At 36.8% G+C, this 12,121-nt stretch overlaps 1 protein-coding gene across 4 annotated transcripts in view; it reads left to right on the top strand.

The window, feature by feature from the left end:
• Positions 1-967: 967 nt before the first annotated feature.
• LOC136852003 (cytospin-A-like) overlaps positions 968-12,121 on the top strand; it is a 639,159-nt gene continuing 628,005 nt past the window's right edge. Inside the window, exons 1-2 of one of the 4 annotated variants that reach the window (XM_067126446.1) lie at positions 968-1,012; positions 3,098-3,294. The gene's annotated coding sequence lies outside the window, so the exon portion shown is untranslated. Of the gene's footprint in view, positions 1,059-2,605; positions 3,295-12,121 lie in introns of all 4 variants that reach the window. The other 3 variants (XM_067126444.1, XM_067126447.1, XM_067126445.1) reach the window with 3 other exon arrangements.

Genomic DNA, 12,121 nt, shown 5'->3' with positions numbered 1-12,121 from the left:
TTACGAAGGAGCTATTTATAACGGAGGCTCGAGGCAGCATGAATACAAATAAATTCTAAATTTTGTGTTTTTATGGGAATTTTATTATAAGGAATTCTGTTTTAATTAACAGACAATATTTATATATCATATACAGTATATACGGTATATATATAGGCCTATATATGAATTTGGCTTTAGGTATAAACGTTTGCCTACCTTAATTTTTTATATACCAGGTTTCAGGAGAACTTCGATCGAAGTTTATTCCTAAAAAATACTGTCGCTCTATGGTAGTCTTTTAGATTAATTTCTTTACTTCGGAGGAAAACGACCAGAATTACAAAGTAAGCCGACGAGGTGGAATGAGTTCAAGGGGCCGCTAGAGCAATGTATGGCATAGGTTAAAGTGTCATGCATAACAGAGCCCCATGACACATGGCTGGATGAGCGGTGTCTGGAGATACGGTCGCTATCTGCAACCGACTCACATGCATTGTCATATTCCGTTCGCTAGCTTACAATTAGGCCGTCTTTTGAAAACGATCTTCTCTCTTTGCGGGCAGTAACGTGGATATAGTAATGCAATAGCTTATACAATTGCATGATTCAAAAAATTTGAATTCATTTACGGACTGGTTGATATTGTAAATGACGTTGGCAATCACAGAACATACCACAGAATGCCCTTATAGTAACGCAACTGGTAGGTGGCAACTCCAGCGACACGGGTCACCCCTAGTTTCATTGGACACACGCTGCACCTTTAATGACCGTTAGTTCATAAAGGACAGCAGTTTTTATCGTATACCAAATTCTTATCTATTTGTTATCTTCAAAATTGTACATCTGTAGCATTAGGTTACGTATTATCGAGACATTTAACGGGACAAAATCGTATCGGGTGGCGACGTGTTGCAACTCACCCGTGCTGGACTTGCATCATCCTTGGTGTCTGTCTCTATAACTCTCTCTCTCTCACACCATCGTGCCCAGTGTCACTTGGGCAGCGTAGGAGGAGAGGCCGCCCTTCGTAAGCGGCCGCACCGGTTACTTTTCTTTCGCCATTATTCGAAGTGGTTTGTGAACCTTTTTGCCGATAGAAAACTGTCTCGAAATGCGTCATGGTCACGGCGACGATAAAGTGGGGCATGAAAATGTTGCTCGCAGGAAGAGCCTTCACTCATTTTGCTTGCTCGTCACATGACTGATTTTATGTATATAATAATGATGATGTGCCACGTGACGTGCATGCTGATTTGGAGACGTGTATTGCAATCGTGTTGAGAGGTGCAGGGGGGGGTTGTCACTCAGGGCACGTTGTACCCTGGGGTTTCAGTGACTTTGCGAAGCAGACTTATGAATTACAATGATGGGAATGACAATGCAGTGATTGATAATGATATACAGAAGTTAAAAAAGTAAAGTTATGAGTAGGTCCAGTGAGATTCTGGAAGTAGGTATGCAAGTGGGTGTTAGCTGTTGCTGATATTCCAGGCCTAGCCTGGTTGAATCGTATTGTTTTTGTCCTCATTTAGATCTCAGCTGTTTATTTACTGCTTTTTTTGGTTACCAAAAGTAGCGTGATGAATGTCCTCTTGACCAAAGTATAAACCGTGTTTTATTTTACAATTCCTTTATCGTAATGAGTATTTCACATGCCATGACTAGTGAGTAGTTCAGCTGCTCTACAGACAAGAACTAGTATATAATAATAATAATAATAATAAATAAATTATGAAAGAGGTGGACGCAGGAAAGCAAAACCCCGACATGTTGATAGAGCTGGTAGCTCAGTCAACAACAACAAACTGTCAAGTGCCTTAATTTCTTTTGTATTGTTAGTTAGCTCTTGTTGAGGTGTACTCAGGTGATCGCCGGACTGATTCATCGAGAAGATGCTGTGGCACAAAATATGAATATGTACTGAACAAAAAAATCGTTCGAATTCGCATTCGGTGAGGTTGCTCTACATGAGAGAGAGAGAGAGAGAGAGAGAGAGAATCCAGTTATTGAGGCTAAAGAGACCGTAATGTGGTTCTTTGTATATTTATAAGTTGTATAATCATAGTTTATACATTTATCGGAAAATAATGACCATGTATGTCATTGGTATTCGTTTTGCAAGCCTAGTTTCAGGTAGCCTACTACTCTTGGATAACCGCAGGTTTTGTCATGATTTTCAGTCGAGATCTGTTGTGCTCTGCTATTCTGTGTATGTTTTTGTAAATGTGTGTGTGCATTAAGTGATCTAGTGCCCAGTGTCTACAGTATTGCTTGTGTGTGATGTAGTAGCTGTGTAACTGCGATTCAAATTGGTGGGATGCTATAATTTTGCTGAAGTTATCAATACTGTTGCTGTAATTTTATCATGTCAGACTTTTATATCATAAATTACAAAGCAAGAACTGGAAATGGATAAAAGCACCAGTAAATGAATCTGATTAATAAATCTAATCATATGATAACATGACAGTTGGCCATCCATTTTCAAACGCCAGTCGTTAACGAATGAAAGACGTTTAACTTTAAAAACTCGAGAGTGTTCAAGGAATCACCGTGACTCGATTTGCAGACCGTTGCTTATCAAGGCATGCCTAAAGATATTCTAAACTGTTTTTCTCAGGGGACGGACAGAAACTATACTTTTCGACCAACAATGGGAATTGTTGGAATTCGTAAAACGTGGCCAATGTCGAGGAAATATCTGGGACATTAAAACAGGTAGGGAAGAGAGAGGGGGGGTGTGGTGAGATGAAACTTCGAAGTTCGAACTGCTGTTCGAACTTAATCGAGTCCTCCTACCCAACCCAGCTAGGAGGGAGGAAGGAGAGGAGGACGGCGCCCGACCCGCATCAGTAAGACTGGTAACACAAGCCTGTGAGACTGAGTGTGAGTCTGGGACCAGACTTTGGTCTGAGTGGAGAGGCGATTCTGTTGCCCACGGAGCTAGTATTAATTAAGCCTGTGGTCGAGGGCCCGTTCGGAAACGTTTTTCACCCTAGAAGCGAAAGACCTCCTGGAATTCTTATGGCAGTGAAAGTGTTTGAGGGAAATGTTTTCATGTTTACTCCTGAATTTGGACTTTTTAAAGTTTTGGGAACTGGGCTTTTTTTAGAATGGACTCAGAAAATTGATGGATTTTGCCAGTGATTGAAACGGGACGAATGTGATTTTATTTTCTAACTGAAGTTTTGATGTGGATCTAGATAAATTGAAAAAATATATATATATATATATTACGGCTTAAACGGATACATTCTTAACAGCTCTGAGGATATCAGACATCAGTTTTACTGCTGGAACGAAATTAAGGTAAGTGTACATACGTAGACATATAGGCCTATTTTGTATATTTTGTATATTTTGGGGCATTTGAAAAATAAAAACATGCTGGGGAAGCGTGTCGTACACAGGTTAATCTAAGCAATTTTTATTGTACATATTTAAAAAAAAAAATATATAATATATATATATAATATATATATATATATATATATTTATATATATATATACTGTATATTTAAATATATATATATATATATATATATATATATATATATATATATATATATATATATATATATATATATATATATATATATATATATATATATATATATATATATATATATATATATATATATATATATATATATATATATATATATACACTATATATATATATATATATATATATATATAGTATACATATATATATGTGTGTATTTTTGTATATTAAGCATTCATGCAGATATAGAGATAGAGAGAGAGAGAGAGAGAGAGAGAGAGAGAGTATAGTCTAATTGATATAAACGGATTTTTTGTGTTGTTATTCTATCAGAGTAACCATTGATTATAGAGCAGTGACGTTAATAGGTCTAGACTAAATTACATGTTGAATGAGTTAGTAGAATAATTCGAAGTTTATAAATTTTCACCAGTTGAGTTATCATTGTATATGATGAGACAATCAGGACAATTGTAATCCCACGAAAATAGGAGGCCCATGTGTGACCAGTTGAGAAATAACTGAATTCGTACAATAGGCCTAAATAGCAACAATGATTGAATTAATTTCCAAAATTATTAACATTTATCAAATTAAAACACGTAACCACAAATAAAATTAAATCATGTAACTGACCCAGACAAAAAAAAATAATAAGCGACAAAGAATACTATATAAAAAAATATATATTTTTGTGCTTTTATGCTATATGCTGTATCCCCAAGGAAACATGCACTGAAGTCCATAATACAAAAATCAGATAATCAATATATCTCTTAAAGATCTGGATGGACAGAAGAGAAGTTATGTGAATGTAAAAATCTTACTATCAAAGTGGTAAAAATAAACTGCAGAGGTTTAAAAAGCTCTAGGCTAAGTCCTGATAGCCTACTTTAGTTTGACAGATCAGAATTTTAATAATCTTGCTTTCTTATAAGAATGTCTAAAGTATGATTATGCTAAAATTTCTTGAACGCAACCATGACATCACAAGATCAAACCACTAAAACTGCCTTTTTAATAGACTACCAATTGCAAGGCTCATTAACGATGCAACCAGATTATTATTGATTGAATTCCCGCGTGACTTCGGTGACGCCCATTCCAATTGAGCTAAACTAGTTGCTTATAGAGCTAGAGTGACATATAGAATGTATAACATGGAATGTGTACGTGCATTTAGGTTAATATTTTATTTTGGAAATATTTAACATTCGTACCCAATGTTGAAGGACAAATTTTGAAGCAAAATTGTTTATGGGGAAAACTGCGCCAAAAATTGACCGGGGAAGACCACCCGTAGTTATTTGAAGAAGGACTTTTTATTTATTGTCTTTTTGTTGTTTATAAATATTTAGTCTCCAGAGCTAAAGTAGATATGAAAAGCTGGAGGTATAAGGTTATGCATCTATTCAGAAACAGCTGTGGCGCGAAAGAAGAAATTACAATGAAACTTGAAAAAAAACTATTTAAAAATACTTACCACAACCTATGGTGTAAAGTTGCCTGGTTTGTTGCTTGCACGCTTGTTGTTAAATATTCCAGTTGGCTTCATCTTTGCCTTCAACTTATTACCGCTGTACCAATGCTATCAAAAGTGACGCTCAAATAAGAGAGGCGCAAGAGTGTAAGTCTTAGCCCAAGGGAAATTGCATACTTGTATGGGGATTAGAGAGAGAGAGAGGGAGGGGGCTGCTAATTTGGATTGAACGACGGCCTTTTGAAGACTTGGAGTTCAGAATGCACAAACTATCGTTGTTACACACGGAAAGAAAAATATACGGATGCGCATTGCGTTTATATGTGGATGTTGATGCAATTTCTTTTTCTGTATTGTACAGTTGCGCCTACGACGAAGATTTGGGGATGAAAAACCGCTTGCCTTTTCATTTAAGCAATTTTCTGAGTTTGTCATGACATGTTTCTAACTGCAGTCTTGAAAATTGCGACTGAAGTATTTGTTTTTGGTATGTTTTTAAACCCAGAAATTGGAATAATTTTTTCTTTATATAAGACGATATTGTCTTAAGAATTCAAGCATTTTAGGCGTAGTTGGTTAGCATTACGTTCTCAAACTTGTACTGTCATGGTCTTCGTAACGTTGCTTTTAGTAGTATAGGAAATTAATTTACTTGCGAAATTGCTTTGTAAATCAAAATTGTTTATCATTATTGCTGCACCCATATATATTATGGTAGTATAAGAGAGGGTTTAGATTTTCCGTCAGACAAAGGCGTACTTCATTAGGACCAGTGACGAGAGGGTGGACCAGGTTTGTTTCAGTTTTTTTTCTTTTATAATTAACTTCTCGTGACAGAATGAGATTGTGAATGAGCCATTAACAGATACTGAATGCTTTCAATGATAAACAGATACGAAGCTGGAGAAACGAAAACAAAATAGTCATACTGTTTCATTTATTTTTTGCAATGATGTGGTTTATGGATGGGAAACAACTAGCTTCAACACTTAGATGTAAATAGATCTTAATAACGTGCTCTTTGTAGCTTCAACACTTAGATGTAAATAGATCTTAATAACGTGCTCTTTGTAGCAGGTTTGATTTTTTTTTTTAGTTGATACTCTTTTTTGCAGACACACACAAACACACACAGACATTCTTGTGTTTGTTTTTACTGTTAAGGGTTTAGGGTAGCACAAGATCGCGAAATTGCAACAGATACCGTAACGCCCTTAGTAAATGCTGTACTCTGCTGCATATTGGATTGAAAAGTGGTGCTGATTAAATTGACCTCAGCCAGGATTTTATCCCTCTTCCAAAAGCTTTATGTAATAGTTAATGGGGTAATTTTGCTTTAACAGATACCTATTATGCTTTTAATAAACAGTGAAAGGTTTTCCTTTGTAGGTTATGTAAGAGTTGATAGCTTATATATATATATATATATATACATATATATATATATATATATATATAAGTGTATGCATGTATGTATGTATGTACACACACACATATATAATTGTATATATATATGTATATATATATATATATATATATATATATATATATATATATATATATATATATATATATATGGACGAAAGCTACAAGTTATGTATATATTTTAATTAATACATTTCGTTTTGCTAATGATTACTGTGGATCCTTGTCTACATACATAACTGAGAAGCAAGATAAGTTTTTTTTATATATATATTACATATATATTATATATTTGTATAGGCCTATACTTGCAATATATAATGAATAAAATCAGCTTTCTTTCTTTAGGAGACAGGTGTTACGCTTTCGTCTTTCCTTTACCTCTTGCTAGTTTTCTTCTGCCATGGGCTAGAGGGGAAGTATATATATATATATATATATATATATATATATATATATATATATATATATATATATATATATATATATGACCATTTAGCATATGCGTTTTTATTATGAAATTAAAAAATAATGAAATTAATTTAAAGAGTTTTAAGAGTTGCCAGTGACATTATAAAGAATACATGAACTTCGAGACGCGTCATAAGGAAGTTGAGTATACAAAAAATCAAGCTTTCAGATTAACGTAACATTTAATAATTGCCAGCAGCGATTTCGTATCGTGTTATGTACCCTCCCCTTTCATTCCCCCGCCCCCCTACACTGCTACCAAACCACCTCTCCCGCTTCTTTGAGGTCGAATATATTATCTCTGCCTATATCTCATGAGCAGCATCCTATCGGGAGCCGAAGTCATAAAAGAACCGTATCTTTGCTTGAATTCCTTTTAAAGCCTAATACTAATAGGCCTATTTGTCATCGCATTACTTGGATACAAATCACCTGACCATTTGGGTCTGAGAGGCAGTCTATCAGTGTTGTAGAGATGATTTTTTTTTTTTTCTGTTCGTTTTCAACCTTCTACTTTTTTCTTCCTCATTCGAGTCGTGGAAGCGTTTTTAGTTTTATAGAACTTACTCGGTATAAAGTGTTTGCATATACGCATGTTTTGAATGACTGTGTGTTTACTTATATGGCTTGAAAGATTTGTGTAACGTGTACGTGCGTAGACGTCATTTACACTGGAGAAATCGGTAACCGTTCTTGCCTCTGTTCTTCATGACATATAACCTCTCTTTCTTTAAGAGACATTCGTACGCTTTCTTGTTTCCTATTTTTTTTCTTGTTTTTCTTCTGCCCTGGGCTAGAAACAGGTATCAGGGTGGTCGTCTCTTTAGTCTTAACCAACTGGCAGATATAGGTAAATTAGGCCTAACGGTATACACAAACATCTTCCATTACTCTTTTCATTGATATTATTTAAATCGCATAAGATTCATTCTTCGTCTTTAGAGCGTTTTTGTCAGTTGATACTGTATATTAGACGACCAGTGCACTTCACGAGCCTCATATCTACACTTTCGTATCCAGCCTGTTAGATAGGCTAAGTGCTCATAAATAAAGCGTTGCCGTCAGATGGGATTTATTTTCGGATTATTTATCAACTCTTCACTAATTCATAATATCGGTATTTGTATTGTGTTAATATGGGATGAGATTATTTATAAAACAGCAAGGAAATGGCTAATCATTTTTGTCCTATGGTAATGAATTATTGTAAAGACTCGGTAATAATATATCTTTAAAAGTGTTTTTAACAACATGGTGAAAAGTTCGAGTTGATATAACCCCTTTTTCACATTCGCCATTTTTTTTTTTCATCCTGCATGCCATCAACTTCTGGGAGTTGGTTTTTGCTCCAGTGAGTCGAGTGGGTTAAAATTAATTCAAATTAGCGTTGGACTGTAGGTGCAGCCAATAAAACGAGTATTGCGTGAACGAATATGGCGCTTAAGCAGTATGCTTTTGGAAATAATGTAGTATAGCAGATAACACACATGCACGCTTACAATTGGTTTAAAGCATAATGGTTTTTTTTTTTTTTTTGCGGTAAATTTTTTGAGGCAAATGACCGTAAGTTCACAAATCGATATATATATATATATATATATATATATATATATATATATATATATATATATATATATATATATAATATCTGTCTATCTATCTATCTATATATATATACATATATATATATATATATATATATATATATATATATATATATATATATAATGTATATATATGTGTGTATATATATAGGCTATATAAGTAGCATATTTGTATTTCACAAACGTTGTTGCTGTTATTACACACGCCATGTCCTGTTTATCAAGTCTTTGGCCTCACTATTAGTTTAACAAATACTTTGCTATGTAGTAAGGAGTGGCGTAGAAAGGGGAATTTAATCTGCATGGTGAGCTGATTAAGAATACTAGATGATTCTGCTTGCCTTAGTTACGTGGAAGAAATATCGAGAATATGAATTCAAAAGTAAATTTTGTGTGCAGAAACCCGGAAAGGGAAGGAAGGACTTGTCAGGCCTCATTTGCTCGACGCCATCTCTGTGAAGTGAGAACTACGGCAGTGAAAAATAAATGCCTGGAAGCAAGTTCATAGAAGTTGCTGAAGACAGAGATTTGTCTTATAGGTGAAGAGAGTCGGGGCAAGTGCCTGTAGGAGAGGAGTGTTTGACGGCTCAAGTTGCGCTCATACCATGAGCGGTAGCGCTTGAAGGAGCCGTATAGTGCCGGTATTTCATGAATAGTGATGAAGTTTTGGAGTAGATGGCGCTTGGCGTTCCAGTTAAAATCTGCCTATATCTTTGTATGCACGTGCGTTCGGTGGGCGTCATTTATTATACACGTTATAAAGCTACTTCATCCATGTATGCTCAGCTAGAATATATGAATTGTAGAATGATGCTGAGAAGACCATCATGATTCCCAAGAAGCGGTAATGGCGACTCTGCCCATGCACAATCATTCATGAATATCTCTTCATAAAAAAGGCATTGACCCCGGAACTTCTTGAATGGTACGTAGAGGAGTTCAGTTGTTGACTTTAACTTGTTGGCTTATGATAATTACGCTACGTGATAGGGTGTTAGGCACTGCTTTTGGGTGCTATGCTCAGCCCTTTTATGACTGGTGTGTCATGTAATTGTTCAATGAAGATGGTCTGTGCGTTTTAAATGTTGAAATTTCGAAATGATGATGATGATGATGATTTTTTTTTTGAGGGGGGGCCGGGCGAGGGGTGTCTATCACAGTCATCCTATTCGACTGGGTGGTTTTTATAGTGTGGGGTTCCGGGTTGCACCCTGCCTCCATAGGAGTCCATCACTTTTCTCACTACGTGCGCTTTTTGTAATAGCACACACTTCTGCATGAGTCCTGGAGGTACTTCGGCATCTAGTTTTTCCAGATTTCTTTTCAGGGATCTTGGGATCGTGCCTAGTGTTCCTATGATTATGGGTACAATTTCCAGTGGCATATCCCATATCCTTCTTATTTGGATTTTCAGGTCATGATACCTATCAATTTTTTCTCTTTCTTTCTCATCTGCTCTGGTGTTCCATGGTATTGCGACATCAGTGAGTGGTACGTTCTTTCTTGATTTTGTCAATCAGCGTCACGCCTGGTCTACTGGCGCGTATCACCCTGTCTGTTCTGATACCATAGTCCCAGAGGATCTTTGCCTGATCGTTTTCTATCTCTCCCTCAGGTTGGTGTCGTACCACTTATTACTGCAAGCTAGCTAGTGTTTCTTGCACAGGCTCCAGTGGAGGGCTTTTGCTACTGAATCATGCCTCTTTCTGTACTGGTTCTGTGCAGGCGCCAGACATTCGCTTGCTGTGTGGTGTATGGTCTCGTCTTTCATATTGCACTTCCCGCATATGGGTGAGATGTTATTTCCATCTATTGTTCTCTGAACATCTGGTTCTTAGGGCCTGATCTTGTGCCGCTGTTAGCATTCCTTCAGTTTCCTTCTTGAGTTCTCCCCTCTGTAGCCATTGCCATGTTTCATCGCTGGCCAGTTCTTTAGTCTGCCTCATGTACTGTCCGTGCATTGGTTTGTTGTGCCATTCCTCCGTTCTGTTTTTCATTCTCCTGTATCTGTATATTTCTGAGTCTTCCTCTACTTTTATTAGTCTTTCCCATGCACTCATTAGCCACTCGTCTCCACTGGTTTTCAGATATTGCCCCAGTGCTCTGCTCTCGATGTTGACGCAGTCGTGTATGCCTAGTAGCCCTCTTCCCCCCCTTCCTTTCGTGTTACGTATAGTCTGTCTGTATTTGCTCTTGGGTGTAGAGCTTTGTGTATTGTCCTGTGCTCCCTAGTTTTCTGGTCTAGCTGCGGAGTTCAGCCTTCGTCCACTCCACTACTCCTGAGCTTATCTGATTACTGGTACTGCCCATGTGTTTGTGGCTTTTAAATCATGATCAAATATCTCTCTGTATCCAACTGTGCAAACCTCCAACGTCGACACAAATGAACCTGCAGTGGAAGTGCCACTGACAGGCCAGCACATAGTTCATCCAAAGCCATCCAAGACTTTTTATATATATATATATATATATATATATATATATATATATATATATATATATATATATATATATATATATATATAAATTTCTGACTCACGTCGGGATCGAACCCAGGTCTTTCAGGTGGAAGGCAAGGGCGCTATCCACTAGGCCATACAAGTCTAAAAGAAGTTGGAACCTGAGAGCAACTGCACCCAAGGAATTACCTGGGCAAGCTAACTGCTTGCATACCAGCGAGTTTTCCCCAAGAAGTATTCTTGGTTAAGGCGCTACAAGGTGAATATAGCAACGACGGCTGGTGGGGTTTCTTCCGAGGTGGATCTTCTGTCAGGGGAGTTATATATTTTATTACCTCGGAATAAAAACAAATATCTTGCAAGATTTTGGCCTAGGTCTTGCAAAAGCGTTTAACTAGGTGTGGCCCATGTCAGCTTTGCCCATTCAGTATAATAAGTATGCCGAAATCCTACAAAACGAGTTTGTCATACTTTGCAAGTCCTGTTGAGGATTGTCAGAAAATTTGATATGTTAAGATTTTTTCCAAGAACCATTTGAAGTTATATGCTGATTTTTATGATATTATTGTCATCAGCATCATTCTTGCTACTAACCATGATCATGATCAGTGTTGGAATGTGACTGAAATTTCTTTGCCACCAACAGCTAATTTGCAAAGGCATAAAATTACAAGGACTAGTAAACTCATTTTAGCCAATCTTGAAGAGGACTTGTGTGCGACGTAACTTTGCAACGCAGACACCTCTATCCAGCTAATTGGGAGACTGGGGTAGGCCATTTTATCACCTGAACTATTTATTTGCTTCTTAAAGAAGGAGAAATGAATAAGGATGGTATTTAAATGGTGCGTAGAAGCGAGTACCAAAGGCTTGGAGTTAGTAGGTCCTTCCCCTCCCTACCGCCCCTCCTTCACCCTCCCCCACTCCGAGGCATTGGTGGAGGTGTTTACAGCCGACAGTTCGATTGGCCCTATGCCTAGATATGGTTACGTTAGAAGCGTTTAACTCTGATTACCAAACGTTAGTATTGGACGCCTTTTTTCCTTATAAGAGGCCAGACTTGATTGCCATATTGTCTTTCAAGTAGTTCCTCAACATCCCTCAACACCTCCTAAGAACTAGTTACCAGCCTTTTTTTTTTATTTATTGCCGTTTATTTTTACTTTTTACGTCCCCCCCTTGATGTTGATTA

Source organism: Macrobrachium rosenbergii, chromosome 24, assembly GCF_040412425.1.
Source record: "Macrobrachium rosenbergii isolate ZJJX-2024 chromosome 24, ASM4041242v1, whole genome shotgun sequence".
Classification (NCBI taxonomy): Eukaryota; Metazoa; Arthropoda; class Malacostraca; order Decapoda; family Palaemonidae; genus Macrobrachium; species Macrobrachium rosenbergii.
Note: the sequence above shows the minus strand (reverse complement) of the source record. Positions and strands in the feature narration are given on the sequence as shown.